The sequence below is a fragment of the Macaca mulatta genome, chromosome 3 (genome assembly GCF_049350105.2).
Source record: "Macaca mulatta isolate MMU2019108-1 chromosome 3, T2T-MMU8v2.0, whole genome shotgun sequence".
Classification (NCBI taxonomy): Eukaryota; Metazoa; Chordata; class Mammalia; order Primates; family Cercopithecidae; genus Macaca; species Macaca mulatta.
The window spans coordinates 31,799,325-31,814,840 of NC_133408.1; positions in this window are offsets into that span (position 1 = coordinate 31,799,325).

A 15,516-nucleotide genomic window follows, 5' to 3' on the forward strand; every position below is an offset into this window, starting at 1 on the left:
TTGACTACAGAGCAGCTGCCCAACCAGGTTGTACATTTCCCTGGCCCCATTAGCACCTAGAAGTAGCCACGTGACTAGTGTTTGTCTAACAAAAGGTGAGTGAAAATGATTGGTGTATGTAACATTGGGCCAAATAATTTAAGAGGCTAGTGTGCCTTCCTAACAGTCTCTTTCCCCTTCTGCTGGTTGGATTAATAATATGAAAAGGAAATCGTAGAGATACAACAAAATGGATGAAACTGTCAACCCAAATAACAACCAGAAATAAAGACTTTCTTTAAAAAATAATATTTGAGAAAAGGCATTGCAATGGAAATGTGTCCCATGATAAACTATGTGTACATTCAAGGAAGTGAAAACTATGGATGACAGAGACTTAGAATAGCCGTAGTTAAAAATTTGATGGAACTTAAGCAGTAGACAAGGAAATTTGGTTATTTTGTGGCATTCAATATAATAACCAGAATTATGACTAATGACATACTAGATTTTTAGGAATATTATATAATTTTATGATCTTCATATCAATAACATACCCATAAATGTAATTTAAAAATGTAACATCACTTATCATTTGACTTTCTTTATACAATTACTAAATAAACCTAATCACTTAATATATCTACAAGATGAGAGAGAGGTCTGTTGATCCTCTTTAGAGGCCCAAGTGAAATATTCTAAAGTAATTTTAAGGCAGAAAGACTTAATTTAGTTATTTTAATATGCAGAAACCCTGTCAAAGATTACAAAAGGTTTAAAACACCCCACCAAGAGAATATAACAGGTATCTGTAAAATAATAGTCATTTTTTACCCAGAGTGATAATGAAATACCTCAAAAGCAATACAGAAAGTTACACAGATGTTTTTTTTTTTTTTTAAAAAAAAGCCTTAAACTTTTTAAAGCTCAGTTTTCTTAACTAATCAAAAAACACAACAAAGAGAACATGAAACATAGGAAATTATCTAATAAAACTGCCAAGTCTGTGTTTTAGGCCATTTACCACTAAGATAAAAAGAATTTTCTCCAGTGTTATTGTTTCCCTTCATGGGAAGCTAATTTAAATAAGTTAGAAGCCAAACCTGATTAAAAGGTACTTGAATTTCATCACACAGGAAAAGCATGTATTCAAGATTATGAGTGTATACCATATTATATGGGAAAAAAACAAGTAATATCTTAAGCAGAGAAATTCATGGTTCTTAGTAAAATAAGAGGAAATTTCCTGGTTGCATAGAATGACCCAGAATTTCATATCCAGCCAAACTAAGCATCATAAGTGAAGGAGAAATAAAATCCTTTACAGACAAGCAAATGCTGAGAGATTTTGTTACCACCAGGCCTGCCTTACAAGAGCTCCTGAAGGAAGCACTAAACATGGAAAGGAACAACCGGTACCAGACACTACAAAAACATGCCAAATTGTAAACATCATCAATGCTAGGAAGAAACTGCATCAACTAACGAGCAAAATAACCAGCTAACATCACAATGACAGGATCAAATTCACACATAACAATATTAACCTTAAACGTAAATGGGCTAAATGCCCCGCCCCAGTTGAAAGACACAGACTGGCAGATTGGATAAAGAGTCAAGACCCATCAGTGTGTTGTATTCAGGAGACCCATCTTATGTGCAGAGACACATATAGGCTCAAGATAAAGGGATGAAGGAAGATCTACCAAGCAAATGGAAAGAAAAAAAAAAAAGCAGGGTTTGCAATCCTAGTCTCTGATAAAATAGACTTTAAACCCACAAAGATCAAAAGAGACAAAGAAGGCCATGACATAATGGTAAAGGGATGAATTCAACAAGAAGAGCTAGCTAACTATCATAAATACATAAGCACCCAATACAGGAGCATCCAGATTCATAAAGCAAGTCCTTAGAGACTTACAAAGAGGTTTAGACTCCCACACAATAATAATGGGAGATTTTAACACTCCACAGTCAATATTAGACAGATCAACGAAACAGAAGATTAAAACAGAAGATTAAAACAGACGATAAAAGATTATATCCAGGATTTGAACTCAACTCTGCACCAAGAGGACCTAATAGACATCTACAGAACTCTCCACCTCAAATCAACAGAATATATATTCTTCTCAGCACCACATCGCACTTATTCTAAAATTGACCACATAATTTGAAGTAAAACACTCCTCAGCAAATATAAAAGAACAGAAATCACAACAAACTGCCTCTCAGACCACAGTGCAATCAAATTAAAACTCAGGATTAAGGAACTCACTCAAAACTGCTCAACTACATGGAAACTGAACAACTTGCTCCTGAATGACTACTGGGTAAATAACAAAATGAAAGCAGAAATAAATAAGTCCTTTGAAACCAGTGAGAACAAAAATACACAATGTACTAGAATCTCTGGGACACATTTAAAAAAATGTGTAGAGGGAAATGTATAGCACTGAATGGCCACAAGAGAAAGCAAAAAAAAATCTAAAATCCACACCCTAACATCACAATTAAAAGAACTAGAGAAACAATAGTAAACAAATTCAAAAGCTAGCAGAAAGCAAGAAATAACTAAGATCAGAGCAGAACCAAAGGAGATAGAGACACAAGAAAACCTTCAAAGAATCATTGAATCCAGGAGCTGGTTTTTTGAAAAGATCAACAAAATAGACAGACCTCTAGCAAGACTAATAAAGAAGAAAAGAGAGAAGAATCAAATAGACACAATAAAAAATGGAAAAGGGAATATCATCACCAATACCACAGAAATACAAACTATCATCAGAGAATACTATAAACACCTTTATAAAAGAAACTAGAAAATCTAGAAGAAATGGATAAATTCCTGGACACATACACCCTCCCAAGACTAAACCAGGAAGAAGCTGAATCTCTGAATAGACCAAAAACAGGTTCTGAAATTGAGGTAATAATTAATAGCCTACCAACCAAAAAAAGTCCAGGACCAGACGGATTCACAGCCGAATTCTAAGAGAGGTAAAAAGAGGAGCTGGTACCATTCCTTCTGAAACCATTACAATCAACTGAAAAAGAGAGAATCCTCACTAACTCATTTTATGAGGCCAGCATCATCCTGATACCAACGCCTGGCAGAGACACAATAAAAAAAAAGAATTTTAGACCCATATCCCTGATGAACATTGATGCGAAAATCCTCAGTAAAATACTGAAAAGCCGAATCCAGCAGCACATCAAAAAGCTTATTCACCACGATCAAGTCGGCTTCATCTCCGGGGTGTCGGGCTTGTTCAACATAAGCAAATCAATAAATGTAATCCATTGCATAAACAGAACCAATGACAAAAACCACATGATTATCTCAATAGATGCAAAAAAGGCCTTCGACAAAATTCAACAGCACTTCATACTAAAAACTCTCAATAAACTAAGTCTTGATGGAATGTATCTCAAAATCATAAGACCTATTTACGTCAAACCCACAGCCAATATGATACTGAATGGGCAAAAACTGGAAGCATTCCCTTTGAAAACTGGCACAAGACAAGGATGCCCTCTCTCACTACCCCTATTCAATGTGTTAATGGAAGTTCTGGCCAGGGCATCCAGGCAAGAGAAAGAAATAAACGGTGTTCAGTTAGGAAAAGAGGAAGTCAAATTGTCCCTGGTTGCAGATGACATGATTGTATATTTAGAAAATCCCATTGTCTCAGCTCAAAATCTCCTTAAGCTGATAAGCAACTTCAACCAAGTCTGAGGATACAAAATCAATGTGCAAAAATCACAAGCATTCCTATATGCCAATAACAGACAAACAGAGAACCAAATCGTGAGTGAAATCCCACTCACAATTGCTACAAAGAGAATAAAATAGCTATGAATCGAACTTACAAGGGATGTGAAAGACCTCTTCAAGGAGAACTACAAACCACTGCTCAATGAAATAAAAGAGGACCAAACAAATGGAAGAACATTCCATGCTCATGGATAGGAAGAATCAATATCATGAAAGTGGCCATACTGCCCAAAGTAATTTATAGATTCAGTGCCATCCCCACCAAGCTACTTTCTTCACAGAATTGGAAAAAACTATTCTAAAGTTCATATGGAACCAAAAAAGAGCCCGCATTCCCAAGACAATCCTAAGCAAAAAGAACAAAGCTAGAGGCATCACGCTACCTGACTTCAAACTAAACTACAAGGCTACAGTAACCAAAGCAGCATGGTACTGGTACCAAAACAGGTATATAGACCAATGGAACAGAACCAAGGCCTCAGAAATAACACCACATATCTACAACCATCTGATCTTTGACAAACCTGATGAAAACAAGCAGTGGGGAAAGGATTCCCTATTTAATAAATGGTGTTGGGAAAACTGGCTAGCTACACGTAGAAAACTGAAACTGGATCCCTTCCTTACACCTTATACAAAAAATTAACTCAAGATGGATTAAAGACTTAAATGTAAGACCTAAAACCATAAAAACCCTAGAAGAAAACCTAGGCAATACCATTCAGGACATAGGCATTGGCAAAGACTTCATGACTAAAACACCAAAAACAATGGCAACAAAAGCCAAAATAGACAAGTAAAATCTAATTAAACTAAAGAGCTTCTGTACAGCAAAAGAAACTATCATCAGCATGAACAGGCAACCTACAGAATGGGAGAAAATGTTTGCAGTCTACCCATTTGACAAAGGGCTAATATCCAGAATCTACAAACAACTTAAACAAATTTATCGGAAAAAATTAAACAACCCCATCAAAAAGTGAGCAAAGGATATGAACAGACAATTTTCAAAAGAAGACATTTATGCAGCCAACAGACACATGAAAAAATGCTCATCATCACTGGTCATCAGAGAAATGCAAATCAAAACCATAATGAGACACCATCTCATACCAGTTAGAATGGCGATCATTAAAAAGTCAGGAAGCAACAGATGCTGGAGAGGATGTGGAGAAATAGGAATACTTTTACACTGTTGGTGGGAGTGTAAATCAGTTCAACCATTGTGGAAGACAGTGTGGCATTTCCTCAAGGATCTAGAACTAGAAATACCATTTGACCCAGCCATCCCATTACTGGGTATATATCCAAAGGATTATAAATCATGCTGCTATAAAGACATGCACACGTATGTTTATTGCAGCACTATTCACAATAACAAAGACTTGGAACCAACCCAAATGTCCATCAATGATAGGCTGGATTAAGAAAATGTGGCACATATACACCATGGAATACTATACAGCCATAAAAAAGAATGAGTTCATGTCCTTTGCAGGGATATAGATGAAGTTGGAAACCATCATTCTCAGTAAACTATCGTAAGGACAAAAAAACCAAACACCACACGTTCTCACTTATAGGTGGGAATTGAACAATGAGAACACATGGACACAGGGAAGGGAATATAACACACCAGGGCCTGTTGTGGGGGTGGTAGGGGGCTGGAAGAGGGATAGCATTAGGAGAAATACCTAATGTAAATGAGGAGTTGATGGGTGCAGCAAGCCAACATCGTACATGTATACCTATGTAACAAACCTGTACGTTGTGCACACGTACCCTAGAACTTAAAAGTATAATAAAAAAATAAAAGTACAAAAAAAAAAAAAAAAAAAAGGAATGATTCAGACAAGAAAAGTTAAATATGCAGAATTAAATTTTACTTAAGGAAAACATTTCTCTAATGTGTAAAGCTGCCATTCAGGGGATGCTTGAAAATTTTAAAAAAACAGGCCTGGCACAGTGGCTCATGCCTGTAATCCCACTTTGGAGGCCGAGGCAGATCACTGGAGGTCAGGAATTCGACACCAGCCTGACCAACATGGTGAAACTCCATCTCTACTAAAATTACGAAAGTTATCTGGGCTTGGTGGCACACACCTGTAATCCCAGCTACCTGGGAGGCTGAGGCAGGAAAATCGCTTGAACCTGGGAGGCAAAGGTTGCAGTGAGCCAAGATCGTGCCATTGCACTCCAGTCTTGGTAACAAAAGCAAAACTCCATCTGAAAAAAAAAAAGAAAATTTAAAGAAACAGATTTCAAATCAAATCAAAACCTTTTGTAAATTTTATTATAAACAAATACTTTATGAAATCTTTGTTGTTCTAACATAGAGACCAAATGTTTAGTTTTAAATCAGCATATACTTTTACCAAAGCTTAATCCTTAGAAAGACAAATAATTTTTCAAATTATGGTCAAAGTGATCACATGCAAAATTTTCTTTACAAATTTATTTTTCACAAACTTTTTTATTACTGAGACATTTCACAGCATGCTTAGACCTTTTGTTGTGTCCTGTATTTTATTTTTTTTAAATAACCAGTTGTTTTACTTGGGGACAAATTTATCATAGAAGATACTTTTTCATGCAAAAATTTTCAACCTTTTTTATTCTTTATCAAAAATAAGTCTTTTTATGTATAGCTATTTAAACATCTCTCTCATTTACTTACTGGATTTTTATTGTTTTATTTTTTCTAATTCCATAGTTTGCAACAACCTTTAGCAACTGCTGAATTTAGATATAATTATTTTTCAATAAAAAACACATATTTGTCTTATAATTTTTTAAACAAAAACATATTTTAGTTTTTGTTACACTTTGAATACAGAATTATATATTAATTATAGTTTTTAATTTTCAGTAATACTAATTTTAGTAAAAACATAAGAACAAAGAAATTTGAATTGCTTATTACATGTCAATATTTTATATACAAGAACCACTTTATAACTTTAGAAACATGCTTATTATAACATACTCTTCATGTTAATTGACCCAAATATAGCCTTTTGTGACATTTAAGAAGCCAAGGACATAGTTATATTTATGTTCAGTAATTTATATTTTAATATTTTATTGATTTGAAAATGACTCAGACATTTAACGAGTAACATTTAATTTAACATAAATTTAAGATATTTAATTACATAAAAAGTCATTTATAAATGTTTAACCAATTTACATGTGTCTAATTTTTTGTTTTTATTAACCATACCTAGATTACTTATAAAAAACTGAGATATTAGACAAAATTAATCATAATTTTAAGCACTTTGACAGCCTGTGAATATCAAGCGCTTACCTAAGTAAGAAACTTAAATATATGGGTACTTTGTCAATAACTCAGAAGACACAGTTGTTGTAATTAAACAAGCAATATTAATATTATTACACAAAAATTATTCTGTTTGTAGGCTAGGTTTATAGTTAAACCAGTTAAATCATTTATGTCTAGCAGAGACAAATATAAAACTGGCCATAAAAAGCAGGCAAAAATGTATGCTGACAATTTTGAAGGCATTTCTATTTTTATTTTATTATCAAATTTAAAACCAGATTATTATCAAAGATTTATTAAGTCACAGGAACTAAAAGGCATTCTGGTTAACAACTACTTATTTACCTTGTAGACACAACGTAAAACATGTATAAATACACCCATAAATACACACACAAATAAAGATAGCTTTCATTGTAGAATTTTAGTGATGAGACAATATAACCTGGTAATACAACCTCACTAGTTTGTAAAAGGACACTTGGATCCAAGTTAAATTTTTGACAAAATGAGACTCGTTCACATGACAAAATTTTATTTGTTCCAATAGGTAATCTGCTGAAAGCTGTGGACCAAAATTTTGAATGAAATACAGCAGTTTGAAATAAGTTTCTTTTACCCCTTTTTCTGTTTTCAGTTTTAAAAAAGTTTAGAGTTAAATATTCAAATTTTTACATTTTAGCTAAGATTGGCTGGATTGTATAATAAACAGAAAGTCTGCATATAGCCTTGAACTTTTTAGTAACAAATGGTTATTTTGTTTGCAAGTTTGGTTTGCTTGACTAGTCAAGGCAAGTGGAGAAGCATTTTAGAGATACCTTATATTACTGCTCAAGACACTGGGCTCAAGATTTTGGCTTGTCTTTTGTGATGGTCCTTGTTATTAGGCATTTGTGCATAAGAACACTTACTTCGGCCGGTCGCGGTGGCTCACGCCTGTAATCTCAGCACTTTGGGAGGCCGAGGCGGGTGGATCACGAGGTCAGGAGATCGAGACCATCCTGGCTAACACGGTGAAACCCCGTCTGTACTAAAAATACCAAAAATTAGCCGGGTGCGGTGGCGGCGCCTGTAGTACCAGCTACTCGGGAGGCTGAGGCAGGAGAATGGCGGGAACCCAGGAGGTGGAGCTTGCAGTGAGCCGAGATCGCGCCACTGCACTCCAGCCTGGGCGACAGAGCCAGACTCTGTCTCAAAACAAAAACAAAAACAAACAAACGAAACAAAAGAACACTCACTTCATGGCCTTCCCTGGCTCTATTTGTCGGAGTTTTTAACACCAGAGACTTCATTTTGATTCTAACAATTTTATAAAACTGAATCCGTCAATAATTACATGGAGTAAAGCTATCTGTAAATATATCCAAACAGGACAAACACAAAGAAAACACATATCTAGAAACATTTTGGTAAAATGGAAACATTGAAGAAATATAATAGTTGTCCCTTATCCAGAGCTTTACTTTCCACAGTTTCAGTTACCAACAGCCAACAACAGTCTGAAAATATTAAATGGAGAATGTCAGAACTAATTCATAAGTTTCCAACTGTGTACCCTTCTGAGTAGCATGATGAAATTCATAACATCTGCCTCTGTCTCACGCAGAACATGAATCATCCCTTTGTCCAGGGTAACTTTACTGCATCCCCACCTATTAGTCAATCAGCAGCCATCCTGGTTATCAGACTGACTGTCGCGGTATCCCAGTGCTTGTGTTCAAGTTACCTTATTTGGCTCAACAGTGTAAAATTAGTGATGCTGGGCCGGGCGCGGTGGCTCACGCCTGTAATCCCAGCACTTTGGGAGGCTGAGGCGGGCAGATGACGAGGTCAGGAGATTGAGACCACGGTGAAACCCTGTCTCAAAAAAAAAAAAAAAAAAAAAAAAAAAAAAAAAAAAATTAGCCAGGCACGGTGTTGGGCGCCTGTAGTCCCAGCTCCTCGGGAGGCTGAGGCAGGAGAATGGCGTGAACCTGGGAGGCGGAGCTTGCAGTGAGCCGAGATCTTGAGATCTGGCCACTGCACTCCAGCCTGGGCAACAGAGCCAGACTCCATCCCATCCCCCAAAAAAATAGATTAGTGACGCTGGCATTTTAGATACGCAAAGAGAAGCTGCAAGTGCTTCCTTCAAGTGAAAATTGAAAGTTTTTAATGTAAAGGAAAAAGAAATTGTATATTGAGGGCTCTAACATGTCTGGGTAAGAAAGAATCTTTTATCTGTGAATTGTGAAGAAAGAAAAGTCATACTATTTTTACTGTCACATCTCTAACAAAAAACCACAATCACACTGCATGATAAGCGTTTAGTTATGGACAAAGGAATTAAATTTGTGGGTAGAAGAAGAGATGACTGGAAGTGTGTTCTGATGGACAGCAACTGAGTGCAGTGCTATCCGCAGTTTAAGGCATTCACTTAGGGTCTTGGAACATATCCCCACCATGGATAACAAGGAGCTACTGTAAAGAGGATCCTCAAATCATTAGAAAAGACAGATCATCTACAAAGGCATGATAAGTAATTAATGATGGATTAATGATTGAGAGATAGATGACGGAATTTAGCCAAGTATGGTGGCGGGCCTACTATGTCCCAGCTACTTGGGAGGCTGAGGCGGGACAATCACTTGAACCCCAGAGGCAGAGGTTGCAGTCAGCCAAGATCACACCATTGGCAACACCCTGATTCAAAAAAAAAAAAAGAAATTTCAAGAGGAACAAAGGAAGCAAGAGGAAAGTGGAAAGTACTTAAAGTGTTGAGAGAAAATATATATCCCAAGAATTGTGTATATAACCAAACTCTATTTCTAGAACAAGAGCAAAGTAAAGGCGTTTTCAGAAACCAAACCTTTGAAAGTTTATCATCTCAACTAAATGAACTTCAGAGGTACATCAGAAAAGAAAATTGATTACAGGAAGACAGCTGGGACATAAGAAATACTGAACAAATAAAATAATAAATGGGCCAGGCACTGTGACACACCTGTAATCCAGCACTTTGGGAGGGCAAGGCAGGAAGATCGCTTCAGTCCAGCAGTCTTCAGACCAAAGTGGGCAACATGGCAAAATCCCATCTTTACAAAAAAATTCTTTAAAAATTAGCCAGGCATGGTGGCGTGTGCCTACAGTCCCAGCTACTAGGGAGGCTGAGGTGGGAAGATCACCTGAGCCAAAGGAAGTCAAGGCTGCAGTGAGCCGTGAACACACCAGTGAACATACCAGTTCACTCCAGCCTGAGTGAGAGAGTAGGACCCTGTCTGAAGTAAAATAAAATACATATATAAATATAAAACAAGTTGTTTGTATAAGTTAATAAGAGTAATATCTAATTTGGGATGTTTAAAAAAATAAGGGAACTAAAATACTGGATGGCTAGAGTACATGTGTTGCGATACTGCTGTATTTGAGGCAGTGGCCAGTTATTAAATGTAAGCATACATTCTTAAGTTAGATTCTCCCTCGGGCTACAGTTAAGACTTGGTTGAGGATGTCAATTAAAAGAGATGACCAAGAACACAACCTTTTGTTATAAAATATATTTGTTTTCATTCAACAAGCTGAGTAATCAATCAATTAAGCAAACAAAGCTATGACAGCTGATAGGGATGGGATGTACTACCTTATGCTATTATTTGGTCATTCTGTTTCCTTAGGTTGTTTATTCCCAGCTGACTCTTTGTTCACAAGAATTCTCTATCCCATCCTGTGTTAGGTGGTCTCAGTAACTTCACTTAACTATTTCCAGCAAGATCAATGTACTTCAGAAAGAGGCAGAGACTATAATGTTGTTCTTGTCTAGTGAATGGCAGGCTAGGTATTACATGCCAACTAGAGATGGGAGCATATTTGACATGTCTTACATTCAATTTTGTTGTTGTTGTTTTTGAGAGACTAGTTCTCACTATGTTGCCCAGGATGGTCTTGAACTCTTGGCCTCAAGCGATTCTCCCACCTTGGCCTTCCAAAGCTTCGGGATTATGGGCACAGACCACTGCACCCAGTCTATCTTATATATTCTATTGGTTCATGTTTACATCAAACTTATCATCACCTTTAGATTCAAAGTAAATATTGTAGAATAGATGTTACTTATTTAAAAATTAAGTTTCTAACAGGATTTATCCGTATCAATTTTTTTCAGAACTCTAGAGATTAATCAGTCAGAAAGATTCTACTGATGATGGAGTGACATCCTATCAGAGCACTCACTTATCAGGAAGCAACTGTAAAATTTAGACATAATACCAAAAGGCACTGAAGAAGGAATGAAAGCAGACAGGCTCAGATGAGGAACACACCCTCCAGGCAGGATAGTGGAGTGGTATAAATTAAACATCTATTTCCATGGCTTTTTAGGCTAGGGTTAATTAGTCTTTGAGGCCACCCAGCAGTGTGGCAAGTAATTGTGAAAAAAATCCCACTGTGTTTCTGCCTGGAGGAAACAAAAAACTGATGCGAGAAAAATACCACTGAAGTAGGAGGAAAAAAAAACAAAAACAAAACAAAACAAAAACCTGAAAGGGAAGAAGCCAGAGAAAAAACTCCATCTCCACATCTGCAACTCCTGAACAGATGATAAATGGCTCCCTCCTCTCGAGTTTTCTTCAGCACAATATCCAGCCCTTCAGCTTCTATGCTCTAATATCTGTCTTCTCAACCCAACAAGGCCACCACACTCTGCTTGCGTTCCTTTCTGTGAGAGAGTAAGGGCTTAGGTCTGTCCTGGTCATGCCACAGACATACCCATGTATATGGCCTTGTAGATCCCCCGGTATATATCAGAGGTTTTGATAAACCCCATAAGGACATCTCATTCTCCAATTAGGTAGTTTTCTAATGCCTTCAAATTGATAAATGCACTTTATTTTGTACATCTGTGTCTTTGGTTTTTTTTTTGTTTGTTTGTTTGTTTACAGAGAATACTACTCTGAAATAACTGATTATACCATCTCCAGAAACAAAAGCTCCCCTCAAAATTTTCTTTCCATGTTTTGCGGCCGGTCTCTTATTTGCCCTAACTAGTATTGCCAGCTCAGTCGGCTAGGTGTGAAATAACTGCTGCTGTTTTTGTTTTGTTTCGTTTTTTGTTTGTTGGTTTTCACAAATGCTCTGGACATAGTGTTAGCGGTGGAAGTTATCCGGGTTAACAGTGGCGAATACGTATGAGTCTGCAGCAACCTCAATTCTTGCCTTCTCAGAACAAAGAATTTGACTGAGGGGCATAAGGCAGAAAAAAGACACCAAGGCAAGTTTCGGAGCAGGAGTGAAAGTTTATGAAAAAGCTTTAGAGCAAGCAAGAAAAAAAAAGTACACTTGGAAGAGGTCCTAGCAGGCATCTTGGTTGTCAAGTGCCCTGTCTGATCTTGAACCTAAGATTATACATGGTGGCCTACTTCCGGTGTGTTGCACCGGCTTTCCCTTGACTTTTCCGCTGGGGCAAGCTGCCTGCAAGCACGGTTTCTGGCTTGCGCCTGGGAGGCGAGCATGCGCAGTGTGTTCACTGGCGTGGTATGCATGCGCCTCTAAGACTGTGTTCCGTTTTCTGGTGGAATGTTCCTAGAAGAGAATGTCATACCTCTTAATGTGCATGCTCAAGCCTACTTGCCCAATTTCTGAAAGCTACCAATGACCAATTTCAGGTGTTTTTATCTATTGGGAAACTGCTTTTCTCTGACGCTGACTGTGACCAATTATTATTTTAGAGAGGCAGTGTAACAATTGCCTGACCATCTCTTGATGGTCCTCTGACTTTCATGGTGGTGTGGGTGAGGGGAGTCCTCTCCTGCCCCACTCATACCGAACTAGCTACCTACTGTAACAGGACCTTTCCCACTGAACAGGTTCTGAGTCAATTCAATAGAGATAAACACTGTGAATTGGACTTTCCTTGGGAACTGACAGACAAGTCAAAAAGTAACAATTATCTGGATATGAAGCTTTTGGGGAAGCACTAAATCCATTTTGACTCCATCAGTGGTTGCTAGACTGAAAGCTTCTTTATCTCCATGGTTTTCAGAGCTATCATATAGTTGGGAGAGGGGACTGCAAATAGGGCAAATTAAAATCCCACAAAGCTTGCTCTTCTTACTTAGATTCAATAATTTTTCTCGAATAAACATTCATCAGATTTTCACAAGCCTTTGGTTAATTTCCAGAGTTCTGAAAAAGTTGATTTTGATAATTTTTCCAGTGTTTTTATGAAAAAACAGATTTTCAGAGGTCCTTACTCTATCATTCCAGAGATGTTTCTTTCTCCATAGACTTTTTATTTTGCCCTTTATTCTTCCTTGCATCTCTGTCATTTAAGATCACTTTCCTGCACTCTGAAGGTTAATATCCTTTAATACTTCCTTTGGTGTGAATCTTCTGATGACAAAATCTTTTTCAGATATTTTTGTCTAAAATTGGCTTTCATTTCACCACCTTTTCAAAGAATATTTTCTGTATATTAAATTATGTACTTAATTTTTTTTTAGCAGTCTGAATATATCATTCTGTCTTCTAGAATTTATTGTAAGAAATCAGCTACCTGTCTTATTTGGCTTCTAAGATTTGCCTTTTGTTCTCTGATTGCTTTTAAGATTTTCTCACTTTTGTTGTTCACTGCAGTTTATGTTGTGCCTGGAGGTGATTTTCTTTCTATATATGCTTAGTGTTTGTAGTGTCTTTCAAATCTGTCTTGATCGCTGTCATTAGTTTTAAAAGATTCTGAGCAATTACTTCTTCAAGTATTGTTTTTCATCTACTCTCGCTTCTCTTCCTCTTTTGGTATTCCAATTAAATGTATGTTTGTCTTTTTAAATTAAATTCCATGTTTTTATAACCTTTCCCGTATTTAAAAAAAACTTATTGTGTCTGTTTTTGTTTCAATCAGAACATTTATTCTCAACTGTCTTGTAATCCACTACTGCTCACTGCAACGATGTCTACTCTACAATGAAATCCATTCACTATGTTTTTAAGTAACCGTAATTTTCAGTTCTTAAGTGATTCTTTATTTTACAATGATCTGATAAATTTTTCTCTGGCCATTTAGTTTTTTGAACCTATTTATCACACGTATTTTAAAGTCGGCTTTTGATCTGGATCTCCAATGTATCTTTTTATAAATGACAGTCATTTTTAATTCAAAGTCATGCCTTCTCTTACACTAGTGTTTGTTGTCTGTTTTGCTTGAATGTGTAGGGTTTGAAGAGACCATACTGGGGTCTGGATGACGTATCTTTGCCCACAGAGGATATAGCTTTATTTATATTTTTTACATTTTAATTTTTGTGGCTACATAGTAGGTGTATATGTTTATGGGTTACGTGAGATCTTTTGACACAGGCATGCAACGTATCATAATCACATCAGGGTAAATGGCTTATCCATCACCTCAAGCATTTATCCTTTGTGTTACAAACAATCCAATTATACACTTTTAATTATTTTAAAATATACGATTAAATTATTTTTGACTGAAGTCACCCCGTTGTGGTAGCAAATACTAGGTCTTATTTATTCTATTTTTTTGTACACATTAACCCTCTGTACTTCGCCACCCCCACACCTTAATATCCTTCCCAACATTTGGCAACCATCCGTCTACTGTATCTCCATGAGTTCAATTTTTTATTTTATTTTATTTTATTTTTTTGAGACAGAGTCCTGCTTTATCTCCCAGGCTGGAGTGCAATGGCGCAATCTTGACTCACTGCAACCTCTACCTGGTTCAAGCAATTCCCCTGCCTCAGCCCCCCAGGTAGCTGGGATTACAGATGCATGCCACTACGTCTGGCTATTTTTTTTGTATTTTTAGTAGAGACAGGGTTTCACCATGTTGGCCAGACTGGTCTCAAACTCCTGACCTCAGGCAATCCGCCTGCCTCGGCCTCCCAAAGTGCTGGGATTACAGGCGTGAGCCACTGCGCCCAGCCGAGTTCAATTTTTTAAAAATTTTTGTCTTCCACAAACAAGTGAGAAAATGTGAAGTTTTTCTTTCTGCAACTGGTTTATTTCATTTAGCATAATGACCTGCAGTTCCGTACATGTTGTTGCAAACAACAGGATCTCATTCTTTTTAAGTGGCCAAATAATACTCCTTTAGGTATATGCACCACATTTCTTTATCCATTCATCTGTTGATGAACATTTAGGTTGATTCCAAATCTTAGCTATTGCGAATAATGCTGCCATAAACATTAGAGTGCAGATACCTCTTCAATATGTGATTTCTTTTCTTTTGGGTTATACCCAGCAGTGGGGTTGCTGGATTGTATGGTAGCTCTATTTCTAGTTGTTTGAGGTATCTCCAAACTGTTTTCCATAGTAGTTGTACTAATTTACATTCCTATCAACAGTGTACAGTTTTCCCTTTTCTCCACATCCTCGCTAACTTTTGTTATTGTCTGATTTTTTGATATAAGCCATTTTAACTGAGGTGAGAAGGTATCTTTCACTGTAGTTTTGATTTGCACTTTAACTGATGACCAAC